This window comes from Cryptotermes secundus, unplaced genomic scaffold (genome assembly GCF_002891405.2).
Source record: "Cryptotermes secundus unplaced genomic scaffold, Csec_1.0 scaffold1252, whole genome shotgun sequence".
Taxonomy (NCBI): Eukaryota; Metazoa; Arthropoda; class Insecta; order Blattodea; family Kalotermitidae; genus Cryptotermes; species Cryptotermes secundus.
Window position 1 is genome coordinate 182835 of NW_019727117.1, and position 8546 is coordinate 191380.

Here is an 8546-nt window from a genome sequence, read left to right on the forward strand (position 1 = left end):
ACAGAAGACAGACCCGTCCTCTCGTCAGAGAAGGCGCCCCACAGAAACAAGACCGTAACTGTCAAACGATAATAATTAATATCTGGTCATGAGCCCCAAATGGGGCTCGACACCAAGACTTACTGACTGACTGACTGTCAGTCGCAATGTAACTCTGACTCTGACTCTGACTAGAATTAGACCACCGTGTGGAGGCGGGGTCCGAATACCTCCACGGTGACCTAGCGAGTCGTAGGAGGCGACGAAAAGGGAAGTCTCAAATCTGAGACAGTAAAATATTGTCGCGAGTCCGAACGGACTCGGACCCGAGAATGACTGCACTGGCAAGGGCCAGCAGCATATACAAAAGGCAGACCCGTCCTCTCGTCAGTGAGGGCGCCCCACAAAAACAAGACCGTAAATGCCAAACAGTAATAAATAGCTGGTCATGAGCCCTAGATGGGGCTCGACACCAAGATTTACTGGCTGACTGACCGTCAGTCGCAATGTGACTTGGACTCGGACTTGGTTAGAATTAGAACTGGCAAGGACCGGCAGCATATACAAAAGACAGATCCGTCCTTTCGTCAGAAAGTGCGCCCGACAGAAACAAGACCGTAACTGTCAAATTGTAATAATTAATATCTGGTCATGAACACCAGACGGGGCTCGACACAAAGACTTACTGACTGACTGACCGTCAGTCGCAATGTGACTCTTGACTAGAATTAGAACTTGGTCGAGTTCTGGAGATGGCAATCTAAGGTGACTGAGAAGAAATGGCAAGACAGGAATTCGGCGGTGCGAAGACTTCACGTGCGGTTTGGACGGACAGTGAGACTGTGATAAATCCGTTGCCAGGATACGACTAGTGAACACAAAGTGGTCTGGAGATGGCAGTCCAAGGCGACTGAGAAGAAATGGCAAGACAGGAATTCGGCGATACAAAGAAGAGTTCACGTGTGATGTGAAGTGACAGTGAGACTGTGCTAAACCCGTTGTGATTACATGACTAGTGAAGACTGAGAATCCTGGTGCGTATAAACGCTAGATCAGTGATAACGCTGTGTTGCCTGTAGTCCCGAGATGTATGAAAAATGTGTCAATAAAACCAATCATCCAATCCAGAACCCTTCTTATAATTCACGCACAACCCCTACACGTGACAGTACTATGAAGGGTTGGAGTGATGCATCTTACATAAGTCTTCAAAGTCCAAATAACAACCCTGTCGAACATGCAGAAGAGTAAATTGTATCTGCCCCCATCTTCCACATACTATCTTCTCTACTACTTTGTGAGAGCAGCATAGTATGCAAGTAACCAAGTGCTCAACACGTCCGGTCCCTGTTAATGGAAAGACAGCTCAACAAGCACCCGCTTGAACAGCATTCTCTAACAATCTCACAACGTTCCCATGCATGAAAAAATGCATCTCTGGCTTCACATATGTCGTCGTTGACATCACTATTACATGTTCCTGGGTTCTAGTAGCATAGCACGGGTGAGATAAAACAGTTCCCTCAACTCTCAATGTAGGATCTGAGGTTCTCACAGAGGTGGTTATCTTCTGGGACATAGCGCCGTGTAGTCCGTTGAAAGTCTACTGTTGTTTCGGAGGAACATGTTGCATTCATCTTCAGGGTAGAAGAATAAGTCAAGCAACAAACCAGCATGAATTATGCTTGCTACCTGATTGACGATGGTTCCTTGCATGACTTATTCTTCGACTCTGAAGACAGAGGCATGTTCCTCCGAAACATCGGTAGACTTACGACGGACTATACGGCGTTATATCCCAGAAGACAGAACTCTTCACTTTACCTCCCCGTTCACTTTTAAAAACTTAATTATTAAAATACACAATATTCGGACATACATAAAACATGTACTGGCTGAACTACGTGAAGTAAGTAAAAGTAAAGCTATCCCTGTACCAGGCCATGCAGGCCCATAGGGCTGTGAGACGTTGAGGGTCCCACATTATCTAGACAATCGGCTCAAAGATGGCGGTAAGGTTGTCAGTCTTACGCGCCGGCCGCGCTTTACTCTCCAGGAAAATTATTTAATTCATCGTACTCATGACCCTAGTCGACACCAGGGATATAGTGCGGACGGAAAGATTAGGTAAATTGAAAAAAAAATCCAATAACCTCACCGGGACTTCAACTCGCCACCTTCCGGCTTGTAGCACAGTGCCTCAACCAACTACGCTACCGCGTGCCCCCAGGGTTGATCTACAGATTGCATATTTTTGTATTTTATTCTGGAACCATTTATCTTCCCGTTACATGTCCAAAACTAAAATATTAAAATATACTATTATTAACGAATTACGGGGGTTGGAACTTTAATAGTTGCAACTATTTATTTACAACTGATACAAAATAGATGCATGTTTCGAAGATTTACTCTCCTTCAATGTAGTCACCAGCATTGTGTACAACGCATTTCCAACGATGTGGAAGTCGTAGGATACCTTTAGCAGCGCATGTTGTGTTCATAGTTCGAATGGAGCGGTCTACTGCCTGAAGAATCTCTGGCACAATTCTGAAGCGAATGCCACAAAGTGGTTCCTTCGCTTTAGGAATCAAGTCGAAGTTACAAGGGCTTAAGTCCGGGGAGTATGGTGGATGATACAGCATTTCCCAGCCCCATCAATCGAACAAATCAGCCACGGCTTGCGCTGCATGTGGCCTTCTTTAACAGACGACGACGAGTATGGATGTATCTGAGCGGCCCGGGGTAACTGTGGCGTTCTTACGACACATGTTACAGGTGGTAATGACGCCATCCTCGGTGAGCTTGGCCTAACAACGGCTGTCTTGGTGGGGACGCATCATGGACCAGGGATGCGTTGGGACACCTCCTCGTGGTCCCGCCGGGCAACGACAGTCTTGGGGGGTCTGGATCAGTATGACCTTCCGGGGCTGGCGGCTGAGTTCCCATAAAGGGCGATGGCTTTATGATCAAAGTCTCCCACGCGGCGGCATAATGACTCTTGGGTGTCTCTACGGTGTACCCAGGACGAATGCGGGAGGGCACTCCTGTGGGAGAAGCTTCGGCTATTTGAGTTGCCTCCCTAGATTACCGATAAGGCGCCGCAAGCCTTAGGGCTCAACACTCTAAAACGGTTTGACCAACCCATGTGGAGGTGTGGGAATGAGGGAGCTCATAAGCAACCCCCAGGGGCGACCTTCTCATGTAGTTTGCTCTGGTCGCAAACTCATGACTAACTGGTGTCGCACTCACATTTATCATCTGGGATACAACTGTCCCCCGAACAGGCACTCTGGGTCCTGGAGGCTTGTGAGGGTTGCATTCAACAGGACCAGACCATCTAAGCCAAAGTGTGAGGCATTGTGCTGAGGGCTCCATGACATTGGGGTGGTAATTAGTCAGTTTCTTGAACGATCACCTAGGGGCACCAGACAGAACCCCACGCATATGGGGCGCTGCGGGTGGCGACCTTTTAAATCCCCAAAACTCGTGGGACGAAAATGAAAGGAAAAAAAAAACGGTCGTAAGGACCCTCAACTAAAGACGGACCCCCCCTCCAAGGGGATCCCTATGAGAAATGCTTCAGCAGGGGGCTTGAAGCTCTGGTGAACCACTAAGGGACCCAGATGCAGCCAGCGAGCCTGCTGTTGAATTTTCAGCCAAAGGCAGGGACGAAACAGTGGTTCACAACCTACCTGAGGCAAAACCAAAAACTCAATTAGGAGTCAGTAGTACTGACATACCACTGCAGGGGGCTAATACCTCTATCATACCTGCAGCAGGGGAAGGACTGGGACACCTAGTCTCTGGAGTAGGTGTACCGCGTCTAGGGAAGAAAACCCTGTCTGGATGCGCTAGACGGAAGTTGAAAACGGCAAGAGCTGGGGCAAGCATAGCAGGAACTGGGGGCAATCAGAAATCAGGAAATGTAAGCTCGTCCAAGCAGGGAGAAAGCCCCACCGGTACCTTTAAGAGGCCAAGATCAGAGGGCAGTACCCCTACAGAAACGGCCGGAACTCCGAAAGGGCCCAGGAACCTGGGACTTACGAGGCTCTGACCAATATACAGGTAGCTATCTTCAAGGAAATTTATCCTAGGGATAAGCTTACCGAAGATGACCAAAATTCGATTCTGGAAGCACTGGGGGAGGTGTTACGTAAGACTCCAAAGGGAGAACTTCCACACCTGAAATCGTACAGACAAGTGGGAGGTGCACTTATTTATGTATGCGCCAACCAACAGGCTGGTCAATGGTTCACCGAAGCCACTGACAAACACACGCTGGAATCAGGGGCCAGGCTGAAGGCTATTGGTGCCAGGAACCTGACCTAGCCTGTTAAAGTGGCTCTCCGGACTAGGGACAAAACTGCCCAGAATCAGAGAGAGCTGCTGAAATGGAGTGCAGACCTCAATCCAGGACTTCATACTGAGAACTGGAGGGTACTCGATAAGCAATCTGAGTCGAAAGGCCAAAGGCTCATCTTATTCATAGACCGGGACTCCCATACTATTATACAGATGACCGGTTACAAAATATTTACAGGACTCTCACAGGGGACTGTTAAGGTGCTGGATGATCCTGAAGTTCAGCGCGGGCTGAACCTGTGACAGATATAGTATCTTCTAACTCGGTCACTGAGGGGGAAGGGGATGAGATACCCTCCACCCCCGGATGACCGAAGCAAAGCGGATCAGGGGACCCCTTCACACGGAATCTCTAGAACAGAGCCCCAGCAAAGGCAAGGCATTAACATGATTCTCGATATAAACACAAGATCTTACATAATTATTGGGTACAGCAGAGTAAACTGTTCCCCCTGTGCTAGTTAAGCCCCTTATTTCACCCCTGTATAACCAAAGTCCTTGAATAAGTGCTATATCTGCCTTACCCTCAGCTAGCTGTTGGCACAGAGTTGCCGTGGCAGCTTTGCTGTGGTGTAGGTTGATCTGAAGAAATTTCATGATCTCTTCCAATTGAGGAGGGGTCAATTTCCATCTTATGTCCCTCCCAAATTGGAAGAGATCACTAGCACCATGACATTTCTTCAAATTAACCTACACCACAACAAAGCTGCCACGGCAACTCTGTGTCAACAGCTAGCTGAGGGTAAGGCAGATATAGCACTTATTCAAGGACTTTGGTTATACAAGGGTGAAATAAGGAGCTTAACTAACACAGGGGGAACAGTTTACTCTGCTGTACCCAATAATTATGTAAGATCTTGTGTTTATATCGAGAATCATGTTAATGCCTTGCCTTTGCTGGGGCTCTGTTCTAGAGATTCAACAGCGTTAAGGATAACATACACGTATCGAAGAGGCAGCAGGGAGCTGATTATTGCTTCAGTCTACCTTCCATACGACTCAGATGAACCATCATCAACTAAGGAAATGAGGGACATCATAGACTACTGCTGTAGCAGGAAAGCAACTCATCACTGGGTGTGATGCCAAAGCGCACCACATCTTGTGGGGGAGCACCGGCACTAACCCAAGGAGAGAGAGCCTTATAGAATTTCTGGTGAGTCTGAACCGGAATATACTAAGCCATGGTAATGAACCTACCTTTGCAGTTTGCAATAGAAAGGTGGTTACTGATTTGACACTGGGGACAACAAATAACATAGGAAACCTGGTAGGTAATTGGCATGCATCTGATGAGCGGTCCCTATCGGATCACAGATATATATGATTTAAAATAAGCAACATTACAGTAGATCAAGCTACTTATAGGAATCCTAAGAGAACCAACTGGGAGTCTTACAAAGATGACCTAAAGGTAAATCTGGAGACTATCTCGCGAAATATATGCACAATAAAGGATGCTGATGGGTCCGTTCACCAGTTGCAACGGGCTATTATCTCGTCCTTTATTCGGAATTGTCCGGCTAAGACCACTCGCGGACCAAGGAGAGTTCCTCGGTGGAATAAACAGCTGAGTGGGCTTAGAATCGTCAAGAGAAGGCTGTTTAATACAGCTAAAAGAACAGGGCAGTGGGACACCTACAAGGAAGCCCTTACCTGTTACAACAAAGAAATAAAGCAAGCCAAGCGATCTTCATGGAGGCACTACCAGGAGATTAATGATGCACCAGGCGGTGCCAGATTCGTGAAGATCATGGCAAAACAGGCGATCAATAAGGTCAGCACGATTAAGCTGCCTAACGGGCAGTTCACTCAAACAGGAAGGGAGACAAGGAACGAATTATTCAGTGTTCACTTTCCTGATTCAAAATTGATTGATAATTTGGACTATGGACAGGGTCAGAAAAACCTGAACACTTGCCAAAGCAAGACAAATAGGACAGCCTGGAACCTGGCCAAAGTCATAATTAACCAGTCAAAAATCAGATGGGCACTGAATACGTTTAGACCATTTAAGTCAGCGGGAACAGATGGAATTGTACCGGCACTTTTGCAGCATGAGGCAGAACCTTTAGTTTCACACAGATGCCGCATATATAGAGCCTGCATGGCATATGGTTTCAACGCCATGGCCTGGGGGCAAGTTAATGTGACGTTTATCCCAAAGCCCGGGAAACTTGATTATACAGAGGCTAACGCTTATCGTCCTATCAGCCTGTCGTCTTTCTTGTTGAAAACGATGGAGAAAATAGTGGTTAGGCATATCAGGGACGGGGCGTTGAGCACATATCTTCTACATCGAAACCAGCATGCCTATCAAACTGGTAAATCTACCGAAAGCGCACTACAGAATGTGGTAACACGCATAGGAAGTGCGATTGAACACAAGGATATTGCCTTAGGAGCATTCCTTGACATAGAGGGAGCTTTCGATAGAACCTCATTTGATATAATCAAACAAGCTGCTGGAAGGCATGGCATAGAGCTTGTAATATGCAGGTGGACCAGTGCTATGCTGCAAAGCAGAACCATAGCTGCTACATTACCAGGAGAAACCCTGGGGGCGTCCGCGTCTAGGGGTTGTCCGCAGGGGGCGTACTTTCGCCTCTGATGTGGGGCCTCGTCGTTTACGATCTCCTGTGGGGACTTAATGATGATGGGTATTATACAGCAGGATATGCTGATGACATAGCAATCCTCATAAACGGAAAATTCATTTCGACCTATCAGAGCGTCTTTAGACAGCTCTCTATATGGTCCAACAATTGTGTGAAAGAACAAGTCTTTCCATCAATCCCAATAAGACGATAATTATACCGTTTACCAGGAAGAAAAATATAAAGGACATTAGGGAACCGACCCTCTTCAGTAAGAATAACCAGCTCTCCAGCAATGTCAAGTACCTTGGTCTAGAGATAGACAAGGGACTGACATGGAAAAGCAGCTGGACAAGTTCATCAATGAAGCCTATAAGGCTTTTATACATGCAGAAGCATGTTTGGTAAAATTTGTGGACTGCAGCCACAGTCTGTGCATTGGATATATACTGCAGTCGTAAGACCCATAATTACATATGGCGCCACAGTATGGTGGCCCAGAGTTAAACTCAAGACAAACAAGGCAGAACTTAGCAAACTGCAAAGGTTGGCTTGCTTAGGCATCACAGGAGCAATTCGAACATCTCCAACAGCTGCACTGGAGATACTCCTTGGACTCCCCCCACTGCATCTACAGTTGGAGGCAGAGGGCACAGGCCAGGGCAGTAATCTACCGTCTCCAGCGCAGTAATCAATGGAAACCTAGATCCGATGGTTTCGGTCATGCATACATAACTCAGGACATGAAAAAAGAATCCATATTACAAATGGGGTGTGACAAAATGATACTGAGACATGTATACGAAAAACCCTTCACAGTAGGATTTCCTGACTGGAGTGAATGGGAAGACGGATTTCGGCCCGATAGTAAAGGGGGACTGATCTGGTATACGGATGGTTCCAAGATAAATAAGGGCACTGGAGCTGATGTGCACTGCTATGGCACAGGGCAGAAACTTAGTTTCAGCCTTGGGCAGTACATGACAGTATTCCAGGCAGAAGTATATGCCAATAAGTCATGTATTGTGGAGAATTTAGACTGGAAATATGAGCATCTACATTCTATTTGACAGCCAAGCTGCACTTAGCGCTCTTGACAAACTCCAGATCAACTCAAAATTGGTCTCTGATTGCCACCAAACCCTCATGGAACTGGCCAAACATAACAGGGCTTGTGGCATCTCTATAGGAGTTGGCAGGCAGGCAGGCAGGCAGCCAGGGACTGGACAAATATGATACACAAGAAATACTCGTGATCTTTGACTGGACTCCGGAAAGCAAAGGGATTTATATGAGGATCCTCAGCTAAAAGTGCGAAGGAACCATTGAAGTTAAACAGGAACCACCTACGACTGGTGGCGGGACTACTTAGAAGACAATGTCACCGTAAAAGACACCTCTTAAACCTGGGACTAAGTGATAGTCCCACTAGTGAGAGGTGTCAAGAAGAAAACGAAACAGCCACACATATCCTGTGTGAATGTGAGGCCTTAGCTTATTTAAGATTACATCACTTGAACCGTGCAATGGTTCTTCTTCGTTAAGTTCCTTGGAGTCCCGCGCCCCCAATCCGCCTCGTGCGGGTCGATCCTTTTTTTCTGCTCA

The 8546-nt window shown here is 46.9% G+C and overlaps 1 protein-coding gene across 1 annotated transcript in view; it reads right to left on the reverse strand.

Annotated features, from left to right (window-relative positions):
* LOC111864537 (moesin/ezrin/radixin homolog 1) overlaps window positions 1–8546 on the reverse strand; it is a 183076-nt gene that overhangs the window by 165040 nt on the left and 9490 nt on the right. The gene's annotated exons all lie outside the window — the stretch shown is intronic.